The sequence below is a fragment of the Megascapheus bottae genome, chromosome 21, assembly GCF_031878675.1.
Source record: "Megascapheus bottae isolate mThoBot1 chromosome 21, mThoBot2.hap1, whole genome shotgun sequence".
Lineage (NCBI taxonomy): Eukaryota > Metazoa > Chordata > Mammalia > Rodentia > Geomyidae > Megascapheus > Megascapheus bottae.
The window spans coordinates 23,954,282-23,965,808 of NC_143529.1; positions in this window are offsets into that span (position 1 = coordinate 23,954,282).

The following is an 11,527-nucleotide window of genomic DNA, read 5'->3' on the forward strand; positions in this document are numbered from 1 at the left end:
CTCCACTTCCTCCTCCTCACCCTCCTCCTCCTCTTCTTCCTCCTCCCCCACTCCCTTCTCACCTCCAACCATTCCCCAAGCTGCCTTGTTCCCACAGTATCTCCCTGCCCCCTTACCCTGCCTCCTAGCCCCCCCATCCATCCACAGTTTGGGAAGAAGATGGGGTACAGAATCCAAGTATATTCCCAGGAAACCAGGCAAGAGTATTGGGCAAAATCTGTCCCAGGCCCCCATTGTCTGAATTCACTGTCCCCACCCCTCAAAAAAATATTAAAATATTTCTCTCCCATGGCTCTGGCTGTGGCTGGATCAAGGGAGGGTGGGTGGAGACTGTGAATAGTGGCTTGGCTCTGGAGCTGTCCAGGGGAGAGAGGGGGGCTCTGCCCCCACACCCTTGTGTGTGTGGATCACACTACAGGATTTAGTCCAGCACAGCACAGAGGAGAGGGCCCAGCCCATTTCCCTGGACTGAGTCACTTAGCAAGAGAATCCTTTTTTCTCTGCCCACCGTAACGGTGGGCATAGTCCAGGCCACACAGGCAAGAGGTTCAAGATTTCCCATACCATGCCTAGATACCATAACAGCACCTCCATATAGCTCAATCTTGGTTTCTACCATCACAAGGACAGCCAAGTGTGCAGAGTCCGAAGTCACAATGCAGCCAAGATCTCCCTGGAAAACCAGAGGGGATGCACAAGAAAGATTCATTCCTTTTTCATCTGGGAAAATACTGTCATGTCCAGAAACTCAGGTTGTACATGGCACAAGAAACTAACCACAATCGTTGGGGGATTCTGAGGAGGCAGGGAATACGCTGAAGTGAGGTGTCTAATTTGGGCCCCTCCTAGAGCAGGTGCTTTGATGACTCTTAGCTCTCTGCACCCACCTCTAGGTCTTTCTGTAGACTTGTGGGGCTGGAAATAAGTTGCCCCTGGCTTGTACCCCCCAGGGCTCAATGACAGCCAATTCTGTATGAGACCAGCATTACTCATGGTTTGCAGCCACTATGAGTTAAAGCCCCAAACAGCCTGAACCCACAAGCGCCATCACCATCCCTGACAATCCCCCCCCCCCCACATACACACCTTCAGGAAGCTCAAGGGCTCAGCTAGCTGGACACTCACAGCCCCCACCCCACCCCCTGGCTCTCCCTGTGGCTGCCATTACCACTGCCTTCTTTCAGCTGCTATCTCTGGAGTTCTGAGAAATCACCTTGGAGCTTCTCAGAAATGCTGGAAAACCAGGCCGAAGAGCGAGTCACGGCGACACTGACTTGTCTGGCCTCCCACGCACTGCGGGGGGGTGGGGCAAGGGTGCTCCAGTCCCCAGATTTGCTTGCCCTCAGGCCCCTTCACTGAGATGAAAAATGTGAAACACAAACTGTAATGTTGGAGTTCCTTTTAGAGAAATGAAAATCTCCCCCGTCCCTTTTTCTAAGCCTGTGGGGGTTTCTTCTACATGTTAATCTCTCCTCCCTGGAGGTCCTTCTTGTTACCCAGCTTCCATTCCCTGTTGATTGCTAAACTTGGCCACCATAGAACATGTATGATAGACCCTGGTCCAAGCTGATTTCCCATCATTCCTCTCTCACAGCCAGTATCTTCCCACTTCACATCTTGGACTCACACACAGAAGGAAGTGTTCTTTGGACAAAGATATGTGCTATATTTTGTATTTCTTGGGCCTGGAACCCAGCAAATACTAGACACAAGAATGAATGAATGAACAAATCAACCAATGGGCCTTAACATATGTTTCTACTGTTAGCATCTACTGTCTGCATCCCAAACCTTCCTGCTCTCCCCTCCAATGGGCCTGTGGGAGCCCTGCCCACAATACCCAGGCATCCTCAGGAACTAGCAGTTTCTGCCAACCTCTTGCTTCTGACCTCTAGCAGGCTGTAGACTCTTCCAAAAGTCTGATTCATCTGCTGGAGCCCCACCCTTGTGCCTGGACCTGTGTTGCCACAGACATCAGGTACACATACTTGGACTGTTTTGATTGTCTGCTAGGGGTCCCCAAAAAGCTTTGGAATCCAACTGTTACCCACTTTTCCATTCCCAACCCCACTACCCCAGACATTTTGATAGACAGCAGGTTGGTGTTGAATTCCTGGCCTCCTCTCTGGCTCCTCCCTCCAGCCCCTCCCCTCTGGCCTCCTGCACTGCAGCCAGCTGAAGAAACAGGCAGAACTATGGGGTCTGGCACTGGTGCTGGACCAGAGTAGCTGCCAGAGGCAGAGGCAGGGTAAGCATGTGCACGAATGAGCTAATACTTGGCAGCTCGAACCTGACTCTCTCCTTCTTAGCTCCTCAATTTCCTCCCCTACAAAACAGGCAGAGGGTCCCCCAGGTCCCTTTTATGATATTAACAAAGTTTTCAGGCCCAGGCTGGTGTTTCACTCTATCCATCCTTCTTATCATTTAAAACTTGTCCATCAAAGTCTTTCCTCTATCCTTCTGTTTATTATTGCATTTATTATTATTTTGCCCATCTATTACACCCGTGAGCATTCTCTCTTCCACCATGTGTCACAGAATCCGAAGATCACAGATCATAGGGTGGGAAAAGTCATCAAGTTCAGCCTTTGGGGACCAGAGAGAGTAAATGAGGGGAGAAGGATAGGGGTGACTAGAATCCAGACAGAGTAGTCCCCACTTCTGCCATAGTGGTATGTAGCCCCCTGAGCTCCCATTGTCGCCTCTTTCAATCTGAGAAGAGAGCCCTACATCTATTTTTATGTTAATTTTTTTGCAAAATTTAAATTCTCTGAGGGGGAGGTTGTTTTGGTTTTGTTTTTACTTTTAAACGCTGAAGGATAAATTTAATGTCTTCCAGGAAGATTTGGCCTTTAGGATCTCTCCTGTTCCTTAGGGTACGTTTAATCTCACCCCCTTCTTTAACAGATGACAGTCCTATACATAAGCCTGGACCACCTGGAGTACAACTGAAGTCACAGTCCACCAAGCACACAACTCTCATTTTGTGACACTCAGATGCCAGATTTCTCCTAAACACAGTATAGGACTGTCACCACAAGGCCAAAGGCAGGCTCTCAGCTTTCTCCTGAGACCCTCTGGACCACTGCCTTTTACCCTGAAGCTGCACACAAAGCATCCCCACTTCCAGTCAGAGGCTCCCCAGCAAGAGCCAACCTGAGATTCCCAATACCCAAGCACTCAGCTGCTGGGTCCATACAGTTCTGCCACTTTCTTAGCTCTTGCCCCAAGACAGATCACCACCAAAACCAACAAGCATCTAACTCATGTGAACACCACCTTATGGTTGTAGAAACAGAGTTGAGCCAGGGTTATCAACTCACCACAGTTATACAGCTCCAGGGAAAAGGAGCCAGGAGCATTTGCTAGCACATAGTCTAGGGATGAAGAATTTCATGGCTACATCAGTAGCAAACCCAGTCACCCAGGGACAAGGAACTCTGCTCTTTTGTTATTTGTTGTTAACTGTCCTTCCCTCTCCTTAACCAAGGGTTGCCACTATGGCCACAAGAAAGGGTCAGCTACCCAAGCTCAGATCTGGCTGGGGGGTGGGGGGGAGAGCAGGGACAGACTGAGGGAAGCCAAGGACAATGCCACTTCATCATGTGTCAGAAGGAGACTGACAGTCTCCCTAATGGCTACAGAAAAGCACACAGATGTGGAAAGGATGTCCCTGAGCCTCCTGCTCAGTAAGCTACATGCTACCTCTTACCCAGCCATGCTTCACTTTGGAGCTCTGGGGAGTGCAGAGCCCTGGCACAGCCATGTTCCACTGTTCTGGATGTTCAGTGCCTGAAGGTATAGGCAAGCTAGGGGTGGTGACTTAACTCCCATCCACATCCCACTCGGCAGGACCTTGTATAGCATACCTAGCCCGAGCACAGAGTTTCCTCTTAGTACCCACCAAGGTGCCATATGAGCAGCCTCATCACCCTATCCCTTCCTTCACACACAGTGCCCCCTGAGACTGAAGCAGCTCTCTGGTGCCCCAGAAATCTGGGTACTCCCTGGAAGGGAAAGCAGAGCTCCAGTCAGGCCCTGTCTGAGCCTCAGTTTCCCAAGATGACAAAGGAAAAGAACATACATCACTCACTCCCCTTCTTTACCACCCCTCCACTAGCGCCCAGGGTGGGGACAATGTCTGGATCTAATCCCAATCATTTTTAATAAGATCCTTTCCAGAGCTCAGCTCTGTAATCTTGATCTCTTCCCCAGCTCTAATTTCCTGCCTGACTCGGGCTCTGCAAGGAGAGAAGAGGCAGCTGCAGCTGCTCATCCAGCCCCTCACTCCAACCCCAGCACTAGAGGAGGGAGAAAGTAGAGCCAAGATGGTTGGATTTTCCCCTGTCTCTCCAAATGAGGATGAGAGATTGCTAGGCAGCCTGGGGTCCACTGACCTGGTCCTGAGTGGCCATTTCCCACTGGAGAGGGCCTTTTCCCAAATCTGAAAATGTAGTCTCCACAGCATCTGAACTCAGAGCCCACTGGACTGTGGATGGGACGCCAACCCTGCGTTCCACGGCTGCAGTGCCGGCCTCCCAGCCAATCCCTGGGGAGGATGCACCCTGCTGGAAGATTTTAATGCAAACCCGGGGTGACTAGAGCTGAAGTCTGCTGGCACTTTTCCCCACTGCGGACTTGCAGAAAGGGAAACTGAGGCTCAAGGGCAGCACTTGTGAAAAGGAACTGGAAGTTCAGGCTCCCAATGGAGTATGAGGACCCTTTCCACCCATCTGAATGGGTAGAATAGATACCAGGAGAAATCTTTTGCTAGCCTGAAGAGAGGGATCTTTGCTGAAATAGGACCATTAATAATAAGGAAAATATCCCTACTGTAGAGGAGGCTCATTATTAATTACCTTTATTGCACTAGTTCATTCACTACAACATTCCAATGGGATTGATGTGATTAGCCCCATTTTACAGGTGAGAAAATTAATATAGATCAGACTATGTAACTCACCCAGATCTACAACTAGTAAGTGGGAGAACTCTAATCCAAAGCCAGACTAAGTGGCACCATAGCTGGCACTTTTAACCAAAATAATAATATACTTGTGCACCACCACCCCCCCCAAAAAAAATCTGAGTCCTTCCTGGCTCCCCAAGGGAGTGGAGAATGGATGAGAAAGCTGGGAATCCCAGAAATTACTCCTCTCGATAGAGGCTCATGGGGGGTCCTGAGTCATGTTCTTGGGGTCCCCTTGTCTCTTCAAAGGACAAATTAAGGTAACCCTCACACCTTGTCAGTTTCCTACTCTGTGGCAATGCCTCTATTCTACCCATCCTAAAGGCCCTGACAAGAGGAGGATGCCTGAGAGGAATCTGCTCACTTAGGACACCCCACTCTTAGAGCCAAGTTCCCACCAGATCTCTCCTGCCCCCCACTATCCCAGCTGCTGCTTCCTAGGGTTGAGGATGACCCCATCTTCTCCTGATCCAGTTCCCTGGTCCCACGTTCTCCAGAATAAGTGGAAAGTCTGTTCTGGAGCCCATGCACTTCATTCTGGGGTCTCTGGGGATGGGCAAGGGTGCATTTCCAGGAATTTACATTCTCTTCACCACTGCCCCCCTCCTTGAAATTTGAGATGAATGCTTAAAACCCCCAGAAACATTCCTCCATACTCAAATCTGCCCGGCCCTCCCAAGACCTCAGATGCCAGTCTGCAAACTCAAATCTCAGCTGCTCAGAGCCAGGGATGGAAGTGAGAAGCGAGGAGTGACAGCTACCCCTCCCCACCCCTCCTGGATCGGGGGCGCAGCCTGGGCAGGGGCTCCTCTGGAATTCCCCCAGGCTGACGACGCACGCGCAGCTGACAACCAGCCAAGATGGTGTGTCCCAGGAAGGGCGCGGGGGAGGGGGGGGGACCAGGATCAATCGAATGCCAAGGAAATCCGAGACCCTGGGTGTGGGGAAAGCAGTTGGAAGGGTAGAGGTGGCGGCCAGGTGTGGCAGATGGGCTTTACCTGGCTGCGGAGGCAGAAGCGCAGGGGCAGGAGGCACGAGAGAAAGTATTTGCCCCATCGGATCACGCAGGAGAAGCACCAGCTCAGCCGAGTCATATTGCCCCCCAAGAGAGGGTGCCTGATGCCCAAGGGTCTGGAGAGAGAGGCAAGCTGACCTGGGCGCCAAGCTGGGGGTGGAGAGGAGCGGTTGGAGAGGGTCCTGCCCCTGGGGTCTCCCCAAGGCTTTTAGTCCAGAGACCAGCAGCCTGGTTGCCGGGTTCCCCAGCCTGAAGGGTCGGGCAGAGGACCCTGGGCTCGGCTCAGACCTGGTTCCATGCGCCCAGAGTGGCCGGGACGCGGGCGGCAGGGCGCCTGGCTCTCTCGCCTCCCGTTGGTGCTGGCGTGCCAGCCTCCAGCCTCCAGCCTCCCTCGCCGGCTTCCCCGGCAACTTCTGAAGCAGAGGAGCCTCGTGGAGAGGCGGGCGAGGCGGCGGCGGCAGGGGTGGCGGGGGAGAGGCGGTGGCAGGAGTGGGCGTGGGAGCCCGGGCGGCGGCATTGTGCTCCACGCTGCGGGTGAGTGTGCGCGTGTGCGCGAGTGCGTGCGTGGATCCTTTCCAGACCCGGCTCCAATTCCCATATTGCTCCCCGGGGCATAAGACAGAGTGATTAAATGGAGACCTCCCGCTTCCATCACCCAAGCAAAAACCTCCCTGCTGCACGAGTCACTCCTGGGACCCTAGGCACAGCCTACAGAAGCTCTCCACACACACACACACACACACACACACACGCACACGCACACCCTGGCCACACCCCAACTCCTCCGCGGGGGATTCCCTCTCCCGCTAAAGCTCAGAGAATTCAGAGCACCCCAACAGGTGGGAAAGGACTGTGCGCAGAGTCAAGCAGAGAGCTAAGGCAGCAGGTGCAGCCCAGGAAAAGGCTACACCTCCTACTCCTGGGGTACAGGACCCTCCTCTCAGTGCACCCTGCCCTGTCCATCATAGCCCCCCCCCCCAGCCCACAGCCCTTCCCTGCCCACACCATGCTCAGCTGAACAGTGCTGAGGGTCCTCGAAGAAGTGAGTTAGGGGACTGGAACCAGCAAGGGGGAAGAAAAGGGGAAGCGAACTTTGAAGGGGTGGGGACCGAGGCAGACAAAGACAGAGAGAGCCAGGCTGGGACCCTGGAACAGACCCCAGGCTGGCTGTACAGCACTGCGTTTCACCCTTGGTCAGAGGCTGCCGAGAAGCAGGGAGGGCAGACAGCCAAGCTGGGAGAGAAAAGGGACTGGAGCAGGCGCAGGGCCGCTGCCTCAGCAACAGGCCGCTTGGGGCTGGGCCAGACCCCAGCCCCACCCCCACTGCCTGGGGTTTCCCTCAGCTCCCTCTCTGGGCTATTTTTCCTGGTGACATGTCTTCCTGTTCCCTTTCTCTCCTGGGCTAAAGGCCTTCAAGAGTCTAGCTAGTGCAGCCCTGCCCCATTCCCTGTCCTACCCTGGAGAAGGCAGCAAGGCCCAGCATGAAGGACAGTGAACAGGAACAGAGAGAGGCAGGTCAATTAGGGAAAAGGAAGAGGGCCCTGGTGGTGTTCTGATACACAGGAGGAAAGACAGATGTCAGGGCCATCAGCCCTTCGCAAGACCCATGATCTCACCCCACCCATGACACCACCACCGAACACTCTGGAGGAAAGCTGGCATGGCATGGGCAAGTAGCTGGAGAGATGGTGCAATCCCCAATAAATCAAGCCTGACCCTAACAGGGTGACCTTTGCTTGGGCCCAGCATATTCAGAAAAGTGCCCAACACAGTCAAATGCTCCAGGTTTCAGGTGGGGGGAAAAGTGTGGGGGGGGATGGGGGAGTCATTCACACACACCTTGAAACCAGAAGAACAAGATAAAGAAGGAAAAGAGACTTAATTCACAGCAATGGAATGAAACTGAGTTGAAAGGAATCACTTGTTGAATGTAAAGGCTGGAGGAATTTCCTTAGATAAGATTGCTGGTCCTCTGGCTTTCTCTGGCCTGAGGGAGGAAGGAAAGATGGCTTCTGCTTCCAAGGATTTTCAAGGTCTTTTCTGTATTCAAGGCGTAAACACACACGCACGCACGCACGCACACACCTGAAAGGAAGAGAAAAGATGGAAAGACAAGAGTCAATCTTCCCAAGCATTATGGAGAGACCTACAAAGACAGAGCCTTGCATTTCCAGCCACTGTCCAGAAGGAGGTGCCCTAGGCCAAGCGTCCCTAGCTAGATGCAAAGTCAGATGACTGCCTAGGGCCTCCCCCAGGTAACTTCATGCAACGTCAGTATCACACTGTCTTCAGTTCTCTGTTCTATTTCCATGTCTAGAGGTCAGGATCCTGAGAATGACAGCTATACTCGCCTGAAGCCACTCTAGAACCTCCTGGAAGGTTCTAAATTGAACCTAATTTCACCAAAACTGATGAAAAATGGAGTAGTGAGAGACTTACTCCTGCCCATCTCAATTTAGACTTTTTCCTTCAAAACACTCACATCACAGAAAATTATATCCAGCTTGTGTACAGGCGTGCTTGCTATGTCCTCCCTTCTCCTACTGGGCCCCAGAGCCTTAGGGACAGACATACAGCTACTAATGGAGGACTGGAGTTCGGTGTTCACACTGGGGCATGGTTGAGGACCAGAGCATAGTGTCAGGGAAGGATTGAGTGAGCAGCCTGGTAGATTCTGTCAGACACTTCATGGCTGCCCACAGCAGTCACCCAGCTACTCACAGCTTCCTCCCTAGACCATCTAGGGAGTGATCATCTGAGCAGCCTGTTCCACTGAGGACTCCTGCTCCCCCATGCATTCATAATGGTCTTTTCCAGACCCCCACCAACCCCTACCCACCCCCAGCAAGAATCTATGCTATGGGTCTGGCCAGAACTGAGAAGAATAGGAACTTCTTTTCCCACACTGGTGTCCACATGGTCTGGGTTCCAGGTGTAGGCCTGAGAGCACAACCTAGTCCACAGCCTGGCAGGATGGAGGCTGTATGCAGAGAGGGACCTCTCTCTCTCCTGCAGGGTCATGGCCAGGAAAGTTCCTTCTTCCCACAGAAGAGACCTCGCTGGAGAACAGGAAAACTTCCCAGAGGGGCAAGCACAGGTGTTGCAAACAAGAGAGCAGGTCATAGCTCACTGGTCTGATGGGACATCGACAGCAAGAAGGTTCCCCCCCCACACCCGGACTCAGGGCAGGCACAGAGCCTCCTCTGTCCCAGCCCAAGAGCTGCAGTGGTCCTGGCTGGTTTTGTCTGCAGGAGACAAAGGCAGCTCCTGTTAGGGGAGAATCCCTTGGGCATCTGATCGAGGCTCCAGGTCTGGCTTTCACACCCAGAGAGGAGATGCCCAGAGACAGCTCCCCTGGGAACCTCCCTGCCCTTCCTCAGTGCAGGACACATGGTCCCTCTGTGGCTCCAGGGGGCTCTGTCTTAGGGGAAGTCTCCTAAGCCCTGAAGTTCCCCACAGCAAGGACAGGTCTCACAAACTGTACTTACATGTCCCCAGGCCTCTCTCCACACCACAGATAGAGATTCCTACAGGGCTGGACGGCACCTCCTGCACCTCCAGTGGCACCTGGCTAGGCCTCTTCTGCCCACCTCACTAAAGTGGCCAATCTCTGTGGGACAACGGTGTGTCCATTTCTGCACAAGGGAGCCCATAACTGTTCTGAAATAGCTCCCCAATATCCAGTCCTGGTTCTAGTTATCAGATGGTTCCTTCTACTTCTGATGTACAGAGGATACAGCCATTCAGTGCTCTCCAACTCCACTTCTGGTCCACCACTTGTCCTCAGCAAAAAAGTGCTAGAGATGCTCCTGAGAGGGGTCTCCATGAGCCCTCTTTCTGCTTTCACCACTACTAAACCAGACCTCTGATCTCTGACAGGCAGGAAGTTCCTCTTGATACCTAACCTCCTATCCTGGTCTCAAATTCCAGACCGTTTCCTCAGTCTGCCTTCCTGAGGGAAGGAGAATAGCTCCTTCTGCAGTCGCCGGTTTCTGCACACACAATAAATGCCTTCAGACACTGGAGGCTCATTATTCAAGCCCCTCACCCTCCCCACCCCCATGGCCCTCTGTTCTCCCTGGCAGCTGAGAATCCCTATCCTCTGGGCCCCTTTCCAAATGACTTCCATCACCACCATGATAAACGGAGGGTGGGGAGGGCTGGGGACAGGCCTGGTGGGTATTGATCCACTAGGGAGCCCGGGGTCAGTGAGTGGAGGAGTATGGGTAGGAGCTCCTCTGAGGTCATCCTGGTCACCCTTCAGTCCCTGGGGTATTGGTTACGGAACCCAGCATAGAGACTGCAGGCCTGGATGCTGGGCTGAAGCCCAGGCTCCAGCAATGAGATTACAGCAGGGACTGTCTAATTGATTCTGATGGACCTAGCAGAGTGAAGGAGATGAATGGAGGGAGGGAGGAGAGGGAGAGAGGGAGGGAGGAAGGGAGGACAAGAGAGGAGAAGGATGGGAGAAAGGCACAGGCAGGGCACGTCTGGGAAGCCCAGCTACGTCAGCAGTCAGTGCTGTATTCCCACCCTTCTAAACTCAGCCCCTCCCCTCCCCATGAAACCAGCTTATTGGCTACTCTGCCTCTGAACTGGACAGAGAGGGTAGCTGACTGTAGGTGTAGGGCACAGAGCAGATGGGAACAGGGATGACCCAGAAAGGTGAAGATGGTAGCAGTGATGGGCAGAGAGCTGGAAACACCAGGAGGGAGGGACAAGAACAAGTGGGTACAAAGGCCACCAGATTCTGCCCCGCCTCTACTTCTCATCCACTTCCCCATCCTTCCAATCCTGGCATTGCCAGTGGCCACCCCACCTCTCTCCAGCCCTACCATCTCATTGGACTCCTCTCCTCAGCTGCTTTCAGACTACTGTTTCCATCATGTGAGGAGAGGGTCACTGAAATGAGCCCAGGGCTTTCCCACTCCCCACACTGCCCTCAGCCTATGCTGTACCCATGCCCTTGCCCCCATGCTAAAGGTCCCAAGCCCCTCTGTGATCCACTTGAACCCAGATTCTGGTACATCCCATCCACACTGACTGGTAGCTTAGGGCACCAGAGGGGAAGATTTCTGCAGCCCTTTCACAGCAAGGCCCTATAGATACACTGGGGGCACCGCTCCTAGGAGAGTCTCATTATTCTCACCTATGAAATGGGCACTGCTCTATTTTCCAGGAGAAAACTGGAAAACCATCACCTCCCACTTTCCTCACCACATCTTCAGCCTGTGTGCCCAAGCTCCACCTCCCAGAACATCACCTCTACACCCCCTCCTTTCCCTCCCTCAGAGAAGAATGCAGGTAGCAAGGCCACAAAGAAACCACGGTCCAATCCTGGCTCACAGGCTGTGTGACCTGTTCTGAGGTAGGCCTCCGATCTTCATGGGGCATGTGGAATAAATTAAACTGGGAAATGCCTGCCGCCATCCTGACCCACTGCCTGACACTCTATCCCTTGGGACTGACGAGCAGTCCCAGTCCCCAGGACTGGGACAGCTCCTGCGACTGCCAGCTTCACACTACTCATCCCAGCAGACTGC